Source organism: Rhinopithecus roxellana, chromosome 8, assembly GCF_007565055.1.
Source record: "Rhinopithecus roxellana isolate Shanxi Qingling chromosome 8, ASM756505v1, whole genome shotgun sequence".
Classification (NCBI taxonomy): domain Eukaryota; kingdom Metazoa; phylum Chordata; class Mammalia; order Primates; family Cercopithecidae; genus Rhinopithecus; species Rhinopithecus roxellana.
This window is the reverse complement of record NC_044556.1, coordinates 50,307,215-50,320,461: the sequence shown is the minus strand read 5'-3', so window position 1 is coordinate 50,320,461 and position 13,247 is coordinate 50,307,215. Positions and strand designations below refer to the sequence as shown.

The 13,247-nt window shown below is 39.0% G+C and overlaps 1 protein-coding gene across 9 annotated transcripts in view; it reads left to right on the top strand.

Moving 5' to 3' along the window:
- The window catches only part of LOC104660340 (myomegalin), a 223,801-nt gene that overhangs the window by 101,973 nt on the left and 108,581 nt on the right, over positions 1–13,247 (top strand). The window lies entirely within an intron of this gene.

Sequence of the window (13,247 nt, the reverse complement as noted above, 5' to 3'; positions counted from 1 at the left end):
GACCAGATCAAAGTATATTTCAATCCAGAATTGAAAGCTGAATTTGGGGATAAATGTCAGATTATGTTAGATGTCACAGATAATTTAAAAATATTTAGCAGGTTTCCTATGCAACAATTTATCTGTAGAAAAATTAATACAGTTTTTATATTCCAAAGGAAGGTTTTACTTCGTTTCCAGTTCTATAGCTGCTGCCCAAAGATAACATTTATGTGAGAAGTTAAGGAAGTAAAAGATGGTTCCCTTGAGCTCCAGTTCCTAAATAGCTGAGAAAAACAAACATTCTGAACATCCCCTTTAGCAACTTTGGCAGGGCTGGGCTCCTGTCTCCACACAAGGTGTCCTGGGGCATTGCAGGGGCTCCAGCCTTACCCCTGGCTTTTGCAGGGGGCCTGCCCTTTGCTAAATTTAGCCCAGCCGGGCCTATCTGTGAACAGAGAGGCTCCAGTCAAGTGAGAGAGATTGGTTCTGCTAAGGAATGTCCTGGGGAGGGGAGAGAATCACTGAGGTCATTGGTATTTATGTGTATGTTTTCTCACTTGCCAGCTCAGTTGGGCCACATCAACAGAGGCCTCTGGGACACGACCAAGATTCTAACAGAGTGACTATGGGGAATGAATAGCTCATGACACACTGAGAAGGGTTTAATTGGAGATCAGTGTGAATACCACAGCAGAGTGTATCTTAGGAACTCTGTGCTCAGAGTCTAAATAAAACAAGCAGAACACCTCATTTCCCATATTTTTCTTTTTGTTTAAAAAATGGATTTTGTTTTCTATTTTATTTTTTAATTTTAAATTTGTTTTAATGAGATATGGTCTTTCTGTGTTGTCCAGGCTGGTCTCAAACTCCTGGGCTCCAGGGATCCTTCTGCCTCAGCACCCGCAAAGGGCTAGGATTACAAGTGTGAGCCACCAGGCCGGGTCAGATTTTTTTAGAGCAGTTTTAAGTTCACAGCAAAGTTAAGCAGAAGAGCCAGAGATTTCCCATTTACTGCCTGCCCCTACATACATACCCGTGTATATACAGCCTCCCCCACTATCAAAACCCAAAGATGTCTCATTTTAATATATCTTTTCTCGGGTTCTTAAGCTTAGTGTTGACCAGTAATACCTCTTATTATGATTCATGCATCTGACTACCTTTGGGAAAACTAACATTTATTGAACACCCACTATATGTCAGGTATTTTTTTTTTTTTTTTTTTTTTTTTTTTTTTTTTTTTTACATCTTTTCATTTACTACCCTGAAAGGTAGGGGTTTTAGCACCATTAAAAAAAACTAACAACGAAGGAAATGAAACTTAGGTCAAAGTGATTTACCTCTAGAATACAGAGCTGAACTAAATGAAACTGTACAAAATGATTGAATATCTCCACTTTTATATGGTTCAACCTAATAGAATGTGAGAGGGCTCATATTTGAACACAGACTAATTTAGTTCTAAAGCCTCTACTTTGCATTGTACTGTACCACTGCCCTAAAATTACTAGAATAGCACTGGATTCTTTATTTTCCCTTGGGGGTGCTGTAGTTTCACATAGATGTATATTTATATCCCTGCTCCCTAGAAAACTAGAACTGGGATGCTTAGAGAAAGAGCAAACCAAGGTGTGGTATATCTTGAGTTAGAGTAGGAGTTGAGTCGAGTAGGAGCCTAGGTTTAGAGACTAAAGCTAGGAGTTACCTGATGGACCCGCATTGATTTGTGTATCTTCTGCTATTTATGTCTGCCACCTGTGTGCATTTCCATACAGCTGTCTGATTCTGGGTTCTCTTTTGTTTGTTACATGCTATGATAATCATTGGTTTAGTTACCCCCATAGGCTGTAAATTCTCTGAAGACTGATTCTGTCTATCTTGCTCTTTCTAGTACCTATTAAAGTGTCTGCACATACAAAGTAGGTGCTTACTAAGTATTTTATGAAAAAACAAATGAATAAACAAATGATACTAGTCTCAGCTTCTCTGTCCTCTGCCCAATGAGCACTGTCTCTGTCTTTGCCTCTGTCTCTTTGTCCACACACACACACTCACAAGCTGTGTCTATCCAAACACCTAATCTCCTTAGCACTCATCCATGGCCTCAGTGCTTACTCAGACATGGATGTCTGTGTTTGTCTAATCAAGGTAAACCAGGCTGGGAAAGGATTGGTATTTCTTTGAAGCTTTTACTAAGGACTGACATAGGTTGGGCTTAAAACATGACCTGAACAGAGCAGTTTTGCCATTTGAATATGGAGCCTTATATTGAATAAACTGAAACTTTTCCACTTGGTTTTTTCCATCTCTTTGGAGAACAAGACTGGACACTAAAGCAGGCTCTGGCAGGAGAGTGTCCTGGTCTTGCAGATTCTTCTGGTTGCTAAGGCTGAGGACACAGCCCCGCTGTCCTTTCTTTGGCAACGAAAGACACTTGTCACATGTTGGGGTGACTTATGTTTCTAATTTGGGACTTAACTGCACTAGTAAAAGACAGCAAATGTGGAATCTCTAGAAAAGTAGAGATTGTGCATCTGAATCAAGGCTTTCTTCCACTTCACATTAAAGTCTAAAAAAATGCTTTGCATTTGAACACCTTCTGCTTGGTGGCTAGGTGTCTCACAGAAGCGTAAAAGATGAGTAATGCAGGTGGTGTTATCATTCTTACGGGCAAGAAGGAGAGGCTGTAATTCAAGTTAATTGTATAAAAACATAAAGCTTTGGGGGACGACTAGTTTAAGGTCACACAGGGAGTTAACGTTAGTCAGATATCTAGACCCACTAAGGCTTCATTTTTGCTCTAAAATTTATGAATGGAGAGAAACTCCATTTATTAAAGAATTCACTTGGAAGCCACTAAAATGTATTTCTAGGGATCCTGCAATGACCAGTCCTTTGTCTTTTGGTCAAGACTGATAGAGTCCCTTCTGAAAATGCTCAGTGCTTCTCCCTGTTTTATAGAGTTATGACCTTGCCCCATTGATGTCAGAGAAGCCTAGAGAAGAAATGCACTCTGCATACAAAAAATATGTAAATACTACACTTTTCATAGAAGAGATTAAGATTCTAAAAATGAAAGGTTTGAAAATAAAACCCATTCACTAATAGTTGCTTTTCACTTTGGGTGAATAATCAGGAGTTACATCAGGGTCTCCCTATAAGATTTTGAAACTCTTCCTCCTGCTAAATTATTTTTTAAAAATTCCTTTAGTTTACATAATTGATTAGAATGGGATTTGGTCATGTTGATTTTTGTCCCAAATAAAGACTCTTTTGTGGAATGCCAGCTCCTCTCTGGCTTGCTTCCTACTATCTTGCAAAGGTGCAGTACCCATTTCCTTCACTCACTGACCTTAACGCAACTCTGATTACACTGAGAGCTCCTTGAGGTCAAGGACAATGATGCCAAGAAAAGCATTTAGGTTTTGGCAATCTGTAATCTCCAATACTTTTTTGTCGACTTTATCAATGAATGAATGCTGGTATGCCATCAAGGTTTTTTTAAAAACTATTTATATATTTTTTTATTTTTATTTATTTATTTATTTATTTATTTGAAACAGCGTCTAACTCTTGCCCAGGCTGGAGTGCAGTGGTGCGATCTCGGCTCACTGCAACCTCCGCCTCCTGGGTTCAAGCAATTCTCCTATCTCAGCCTTCTGAGTAGCTGGGATTACAGGCGCCTGCCACCAGGCCCGGCTAATTTACGTATTTTTAATAGAGATGAGGTTTCACCATGTTGGCCAGGCTGGTCTCGAACTCCTGACCTCAAATGATCCACCCGCCTCGGCTTCCCAAAGTGCTGGGGTTATAGGTGTGAGCCACCGTGCCTGGTCTATTATTATTTTTTGAATGTCTGCTCTTAGCCCAGCAGCAAACTTTGAAGGATATAAGCTTGTAGATGAGTTGAAATGCATACACATGAATGCACAAATGTGAAGTTACATGCCAAAACAAAAATGTAAGTCATCAGTTCAAGAGTGATAACAAAGTGTTTATTCCAGAAACTTGTACTAAGAGTTATTGTGAGCAAAGAACTTTTCTAAAACCTAGAAGGGGAAGCAGACATTTTAAATAAGCAGTGCAAGGCAGAGACGGATGACTGCTATAGTAGAGGTAAACATCAGATGACCTCGTATGAATCCTGGTTTACTAAGGACAATCTTGATTTTTGCCTGTTGCCCAGAGGTAGTTCTTTGTACTTAGCACCTCTTTGTACTATCAAAAGAGTCTCAGTTATTAAATTATAGTCATATAAATTATAAACTAAGTACAGTCGAAGTGAAAACAAATTATTAGTTCTGACTGGGAGGTTGGGAAAAGGTTTGTATAGGAGAGAATGTTTGAGCTGAACCTAGAAGAACAGGTTTAGAAAGAGAAACCATCATAGGCTGAGAACAGTTCAGGCAAAGCCTTGGTGGCCTCCAGGGACACTTGTATGATTGATTTCTCAATCAATAAATGCACTTGTCTTTAATGGAGAGTAGTGCCACCAATGGCTAGCGAGGTCTTGGAAATTATCTCACCATGAACTATCATCACTTAGAACTTTAGTTATCAGAAAAAATGGCTGCCGGATAATGACTGATGTCATTGTCATCCTGTGTCAGATCAGAGGGCACAGTTCAAGCTGGGTAAGGTGAGCAGGTGAAAGGGAGAGGAAGAGAGTGAGTGAAACAATGTGAAAGTTGAAGAGACGAAAGGATGATAAGAGGTGAAAGGAGAGAACTGTGCTTTTATTGGTTCAATCTGCCCAATTAAAGAAGTTGCAGTTCCTCTTTAAACAAATCTTGTTTTTAATTTATTTCTGCATCTCTTCTTTCCTTCCTGTGACCCATACTCTTGTATTCTGAGTCTCCCAAGTTTGAGACGTGCCTAGAGGCAGGTTTAATTTTCTTTATCCCTCAGTATTGGGAAACAGACTCTGCACCACTGAGTCTATGTAAGTCTGGTGGCTGAAAGAAGGTGCCATAGGGAGCCAAATTTTCATTGCTATCTATGACCTGAGTTTAGGTAATTCCAGAAATGAAAATGAAAAAATAAAAAAGAATATGGACATTTACTTTTTTGGGATGAAAATGCCCCTTTTGACTTCTCATTATGTAAGTTTGAAAATTTTCAAATATAAACAAAGACTATGAGAATAGTACCTCCCGATGTACATGTCCCATTTACCAGGGAGCCATGTTCCCATCACTCACCTTCAATGGTTCCCAACATTTTGCTGTTGTTTTCAGTGATCTCCCTGCACTGTTCTTTCGCCATCTTGTCCTCCTCCACCCCTTACAGCGACTCTCTGACATCATATAATTTTATTTGGAAAGATATCAGAATGTAACCCTCACAGCGAAGGCTTTGTTTTTAAACATAACCACAATACTATTATTGTACCCAAAAAACTTAAAAATAATTCCATAATACCATCTAATACTGGGTCCATACTCAATTTTCCCTCTAAAACGTTCAGCTTAAGATCTGGAGATTTTAAGTCAGTATTTCTGAGCTCCAATGTAGTGCACAGGAGTAGGATGGTTAGCCCTTCTTACCTGAGAGCATGAGCAGTAGAAGAGGAGTTTGGAATCCTAAAGTGTATGTGATCTTTCATTGTCAATGGGTCAATAATATACCTATTAGAGAACACTCTTAGCTTAAAACTGAAAAAGTCAGCAGGGCGCTGTGGCTTACCTGTAATCCCAGCACTTTGGGACGCCAAGGCAGGCGCATCACGAGGTCAGGAGATCGAGACCATCCTGCCTCACAGGGTGAAACCCCGTCTCTACTAAAAATACAAAAAATTAGCCGGTCGTGGTGGTGGGCGCCTGTAGTCCCAGCTACTCGGGAGGCTGAGACAGGAGAATGGCGTGAACCCTGGAGGCGGAGCTTGCAGAGAGCCGAGATCGTACCACTGCACTCCAGCCTGGGCAACAGAGCAAGACTCCATCAAAAAAACAAAAACGAAAACAAAACAAAAACAAAACAAAAACCTGAAAAAATATTTATTTATTTATTTATTATTTATTTATTTGAGACAGAGTCTCGCTTTGTCACACAGCGGCACAATCTTGGCCCACTGCAACCTCTGCCTCCCGGGTTCAAGCGATTATCCTGCCTTAGCCTCCTGAGTAGCTGGGATTACAGGCACCCACCACCACGTGTCGCCAATTTTTGTCTTTTTAGTAGAGACAGCATTTCGCCAGTTTGGCCAGGCTGGTCTCGAACTCCTGACCTCAAGTGATCCGCCCGCCTCAGCCTCCCAAAGTGCTGGAATTACAGACGTGAGCCACTTCACCCAGTCAAAACTGAGAATGCCTTTTAAAGACTTCAGATAAAAAGTTTTCCACATAATCTCACCGCATTATCTATCCCCTTTTCACTCATTCAACAAACGTATCATTGTTACTCCACTTCTGACTCTTGTCATCTCTTCCTTATTTGTTCTCTTGTTGGTTCACTCTTTCAATGCTTTTACTGCACATAGAGGTGCGAGACACTGCGAGGACCTCAGATTAGTCACAGCTGCCGGTTGTTTTCGTTGTTGTTGTTGTTTTGAGACGGAGTCTCACTCTGTAGCCCAGGCTGGAGTCCAGTGGCGCCATCTCAGCTCACTGTAAGCTCCGCCTCCCGGGTTCAAGCCATTCTCCTGCCTCAGCCTCCCGAGTAGCTGGGACTACAGGCGCCGGCCACCACCACACCCGGCTAATTTTTTTGTATTTTTAGTAGAGAGGGGGTTTCACTGTGTTAGGCAGGATGGTCGGGGTTTCACCGTGTTAGGCAGGATGGTCTCGATCTCCTGAACTTGTGATGCGCCTGCCTCGGCCTCCCAAAGTGCTGGGATTACAGGCGTGAGCCACCGCGCCCGGGCTGCCGGTTATTTGTATCAGACATTGTGCTGGGTACTTTATAAAAATTCATTTATTCTTCACTACAAACTTTGAGGTAATTTTTGCAACCCCTATTTTATAAATGAGGAAATTAGGTTGTAAAAGGTTAAGTAATTTACACAAAAATGTCCCCCAGCTAGGAAGTGGCAGAAAGGTATGTGAACCTAGGTTTACTTATCCTGAAATTCCTGCCCCAGCATGACAACGCTGAGAGGCAGTATCTTAATAACCAGTGCACCTGGCTAGTTCTGCCACACCATCATTACCTCTGTCCTTAGGGAGTTTGCAATTTAAAAGGGTAAATAAGAGCTGTAGAAATATGAAGCATTTACACAGGATGACAGTGTTGCAGTATGAAAAGAAATTTGAAAGCTCATAATGTCATCATCATGAGAAATTACTTTTTTTTTTTTTTTTTTTTTGAGACGGAGTCTCGCTCTGTCGCCCAGGCTGGAGTGCAGTGGCCGGATCTCGGCTCACTGCAAGCTCCACCTCCCGGGTTTACGCCATTCTCCTGCCTCAGCCTCCCGAGTAGCTGGGACTACAGGCGCCCGCCGTCTCGCCCGGCTAGTTTTTTGTATTTTTTTAGTAGAGACGGGGTTTACCCGTGTAGACCAGGATGGTCTCGATCTCCTGACCTCGTGATCCACCCGTCTCGGCCTCCCAAAGTGCTGGGATTACAGGCTTGAGCCACCGCGCCCGGCCGAGAAATTACTTTTAATTTGGAGAGATAAAGTAAGGCTTCACAGGGGACATGGCATTTAAACATGAAGCTGAAGGGCACACAATGATGTGGCACCGAGAAGCATAGGGCATGTTTGGGAAATCCAGTTAGGCTAGCAGATAATGATGGAGATAAAGCTGGATAGGTAGATTGAGGTCAAATTTTGAATAGACTCTATTATCAGGCCAGTTGTGTAAAATTTAATTGCTGTACAGTTAAAAATCATTAAAAGGTTTTTTCTTTCTTTCCTTTTTCTTCTTTAGCTGGACCTGCATCATATATTAAATGCTTTTTGAACAGAGGGAATGAAATAACCAGAGCTATGCTTTAGGAAAAAATTAAGCAGTAGAGGGACTTAGGTTGGGGAAACCAGATATGAGACTATTCATGTACTCCAGTCCTAGGGAGAAGGAAGAAATACCTAATGTAGAGTGGTAACCCGGGAGGGTGGGGGAGAGGGCTGAAGACGAGGGGCAAGATTGGAGAGAGATTTTGAAATATCCAGTGATAAGTAATCTCTGTTAGAGGAACTTGAAGGCAATACATTTGCCAAACACTTTCTAAGTGTATATTTAATTTAAGTATGATCATTTCATTGCAAACTGTTAAAACTTCCTAGGGCCTTTTGAAACATTTTCATAGTCACTTCATCGAAATACAATTCACATACCATTACAAGTCACCCATTTGAAGTGTAGAATTCCATACACACTGGTGTTTTAGTATATTGAGTTGTGCAGCAATTATTGCAATGAATTTTAGGACAGTTATCACTCTAAAAGGAAACCCTGACCCATCAGCCATCAGCACCGAATTTCCCTACTCCCCCAGCTGCAATCAACCACTAATCTATGCTTTGTGGATTTACTTATTCTGGACATTTCATATAAATGAAATGATACAATATGTGGTTCTTTGTGACTTGTGACTGCCTTTCTTTCATTTACCATAATATTTTCAAGGTTCATCCATGTAGTGACATGTACCATTCCTTTATATGGCTAAATAATACTTCATTGTACAGATACACCACATTTTGTTTATCCAATCATCTGTTAATGGATGAAGTTTTAAAAATTGTTCTAGAACTTTGCTGTATTAAATATTTATGCTTGAAGGAAGTGAGCTACCAAATGGTACTTGTACATTTGGGTTGTATAGCAGTTTCACTCTTAATACCATATTTCCTTATCTATCATGTCTCTACCCCTCTATATCTTACTTACCCATTAAATCTTACTTGGGAACTTGAACCATATCTGAACTCCCTCACCAAACATCACCGTTAGCATTTTAAATTCATACCTTCGTGTTTTGCTCTCATCCTCTCAACTGGATTGCAGACATACCAAGTATAAGAAATACACATCAGACATCTCCATTATTCAGACCTCTGAATCCCTTTCAACACTAAGAGAGTTGCTAAGTATGGAGAATCAACCCTTTAAGAGTCCGAATGGATTTGTTAACACTCCCTGGTGATGACTACATTGTATTCGATTGAAACTTCTCATTCCACTACTTGAAGAAATGTCTTGTAGAATATTAGTATTACACAGGAGGCAGTGTGCAAACTATTGACCAAGTTAGAATAATAGACAATAATCAGCATTTGATGATGAAATAATTAATTTTGGATTAAAATTTTTAAAAATTGATTAGGAAAAGCCATTTCTCTTTGTTTTTGTAAAAAGTAGTTTTTAAGGATTCACTCTGCCATGGCTTCTATTGGGGCAAGATTTTGAAAATAATACTTTTTAAAAAGATAGCCATATTGTGGATTATATGAGCAATGGAACAAGTGATGGAGTTAAACTTGAAGCCTTGGAAAGGAGTTAGCTAATTGGTTACTGGTGGTTGCTTTTAACCTAATCCTATTTTGAACTTTGCAGTAAACACCAGTGTGGAAATCATTTCAGTAGAATCCTGTATTTAACATGGATTGGTGTTAAGACTCTGGTCAAGTGATGTTTCCAGAAACAAAACAAGCTGTGGACACAGAGAAAGTCTAACTAAACACAGTTAATCCATAAACTTGTTAGCCCTGTGCTCTAGTTCTAGGTACTAACATTATAGTAAAAGTTTAATTTCAGCTTCATCATTGAAACTTTTTCTTGAGTTAGATGGGCGAATACTCCTTTGGAGGCATGAAGAAAGAGAAGTGCTTTCTTCCCATCTACCCTTTCTTGAGTACATAAATTTCCTTAGATATCTTGACAAAGAGCCAAGAAGACTTGGTGATAAAATAAGCAAATGCAGTTAATTTGGAATCTACTTATCCTATACTTAGAATTTAGCAATTTACACATGAATATTTACTAATGGAGAATGAATAAATATGATAGCTATATGATGATTTTTCTATAGAAAGAAGGTGCAAGAAGGTTAGACTTTGATATAAGATACTGTAAACTGGTTTGTCCTTGCATTTTCATGGGGTAAGATTTTGTAGTACTTGTGAAATTAAATCACTTTGATCCACTGAAATAATTGATTATAATATTCAGGATTTAATCTTGTGGAGATAAAGCCATTTTAGCAGTTCTGTGTGAGACTCATAAACTTCATTATCTATTTGAATAGACTTTTTCATTTTCCTTTTCTACTTACTGCCTTTACCTTGGAGGTAAATTATTGCTTTTACCTTGAAACCCCTTCTGGATTTCAGCCATCCTAGTCAGAGTGGGTAAATTGTTATTGCTTTTATAGTTAATAATAGTTATCATTTTCTGAATGCTGACTGCATGCCAGGCACTGTGCAATGTGATTTTTGTGCATTATTTCATTTAGTCTCCCTAACATCCTTTGTAGATTAATATCATTGTTATCTCCTTGATAGATGAGGTGAATGAGGCACTTAGAGAGGGCAGGTGACTTGTCAAGACCTCTTCTCGCCTTCACCTATGCTCTTGACCATTATACTTACTGCCTCCATGTACTTCAGGCAGCACATTCTCTAATTCTACAATTTACCACATTCTACAAAATCAGACAAAACTGGGCAGTGTTTCCCGAGCTGGTCTCTCTGGTAAAAGGCTAAAGCAATAGTGGAGGGTTGGTTTCAGTTACGGCTTTTACCTTGGAGGTAATCCTTCTGGATTTCAATTTCCTTGTCTTTAAGAGAACTAGAACACAGAAATGCTACGGTCTTCAGATCTGTGAATCTTTGGCTAAATTGGTCGAAGCATTGACTTAATTTTCTTCAGTAGGATTTAGAACAGATAGAATCATTAATTTATGTCCTCCATTTTTCTTCCTTTAGATCTAAGTATTTTTCCTGGTAAGGCTGAGGTCTCTGACTGGCACTAGTCAGCCTGGACATGAAGGGACAGTGAATCCAGGTTGTTGAACAGCTGTGTGCAAGGCATTGTTCTATGCTTATCATGCACATTGTTTCATTTAATCCTCACAGAATCCCTCGTGAATACTTATCTTCATTAAAAAAGAAAGCAACCACACTATACTTACAAGAAAACTGAGGCTCATAGTGATTAGTTAACCTGCCCAAGGTCACCTAGCAGGAAAGTGATAGAGCCAGGATTTGAACTTAATTCTTTCTGGCCTTAGGTTGGTTTCATAGTGCCTCTCACATTCCCTGTTGTTTGTTTATTTTTATTTGAATATTCAAAGATTCCTCATGCAGAAATAGTATTAATAGTACGGGACTTTTCAGGGAACTTTCTGTTGATCAGTTTATACCTGACAGAGATTCCCTATGTCATATCATGAGACTGAGAACTAGGCAGAGGGCATCGATATAGCTCCAGTCATTGGAGACCTCATGTATTTTTAGATATGAGATTTTTTAAAAATCTGCTCAAGCAGTTTTGGCTTATCTGAGGTGGTTTAGCATATCCAGACTTTTCTGATTTATATAAATTAGCCAGGCATAGGAATATCATTGATAATAACATTTCATAATTATAGATTCCATTTTCTTTCATATGAGATTTAAATAGCTTTTTGCCCATTCTTTGTCATTTTCCAGGTGGAGAAGCCTTAGCAGAATTTTACCCAAGGTCACAGAAGTGAATCAATTGGTGGCAGAAATAATAATAAACTTAGGAGTCCTCTTTCTCGCACCATATCCTGAATACTGAATCCACTTGAAATATTATGGTCTCATGGAAAGCAAACTGCTGTTCCCAAATGATAATGCTGTTGTTCTTGATGATGATGGTGATAATATTATTATAATTCAAATTTTAATTATACCTGCGTTAGAAACACTGTCCTAAGTCCTTTACATGTATTAATTTATTTATGCCTCACAATCCTCTAAGGTAGGTTTATGAATGAGGAAGATACAATTATCTGCATATTACAGATGAGGAAATTGCTCCCTCTCTGCGTTTCCCACATAATTGAATGCATATTCCTTCACCTCTATGAAGGGCCTCTAAGCTTAGGGACCATTTCTTATGTAGACATTTGAATTCCTTTAAGTATTGACCACAAAGCTGGGGACATAGCAACAGTTTATCAAATCTTCTATTTTACCGACTGATCAATTGGTACAGATGAATTATTCTCACAGTGCCAGGCCATGAAACTGATATAGAGATCTTGGACTTGTTCCTCATACAAAATTGAAATATGCTTGTTTCCGTTTGTTAATCTTTTGGTATTTGCATTGCAGAATAAAATACAGGGTACTCAATTCAATTTAAATTTCAGATAAACAACAAACAATGTTTTAGCATTTAAGTTATGTCTCAGATATTGCAAAGGATATACTTCTAATGAAACAAATTATTTGTTGTTTATCTGAAATTTAAATTGAACTAGGTATCTTATATTTTTATTTGCTAAATCTGGTAATGCTATCTAGTGTTCATAAAATAATAACTTTAAAGGATATCCTGAAAAGACAGAGCTGTCATTTTCTTCTTACATGCTATAATGTAAGCCTTGAAGAAATTAGGATATTTTCATCTCACTGGATCTGAACCAATGTTCTAACCTTAGTCAAAAGGTACCTACTTGTGAGGGGAACAAATATTCTTTTCAGTATGTCACTAGAAATGTACTAGTAATATAATCTAAAATGCCTTGAGTCCAACTGCCTTCCAACTCTAAAATTCTTTAATTCTAAGTAACTCTCAAATATCTAAACCAGGTTTCTACTTTTCCCAATTAGTATTTGTGTTTCAACCACCCTGCATGGAAACATGGGTTATGAAATGTCTTCACAAGTATGGTAGGCAATATGCTGCTATTGTGTGTTGCCTTGGACTTCTAGAAGTCTAGGTGTTGGTGGTTATTATATGGTGGTAGCAAAGTAAAATCCTCCCTACTGTTTTAGTACCCACAATACTACTTTTCATACTTTAGCTACTGTACCTTCAGTCTCTCTGTCAACCTCTGATCTAAAGACTTCTTTACTTTTTTAATTAATAACATTCTTCTTGCTTAATACTGTATTATGGACTTCCTCAGGGATGGGACTAATTCATCTTTGTATGCTGAGGTTTAAACTGAAATAAAGTAATCCCTCAACTAACATTCTGCAGAGTCCTCCTTAGGTTCCCCCACAAACCTGCCCCTATTTTAGTCAATAGAATGCATTCCCACCAACAAGCTAGAAATTTCAGCATTGTCTTTGGTCCTCCCTCCAGTCTAATCTGAATCTCAAAAGTCATCAAGGCCTGTGGCTTCTG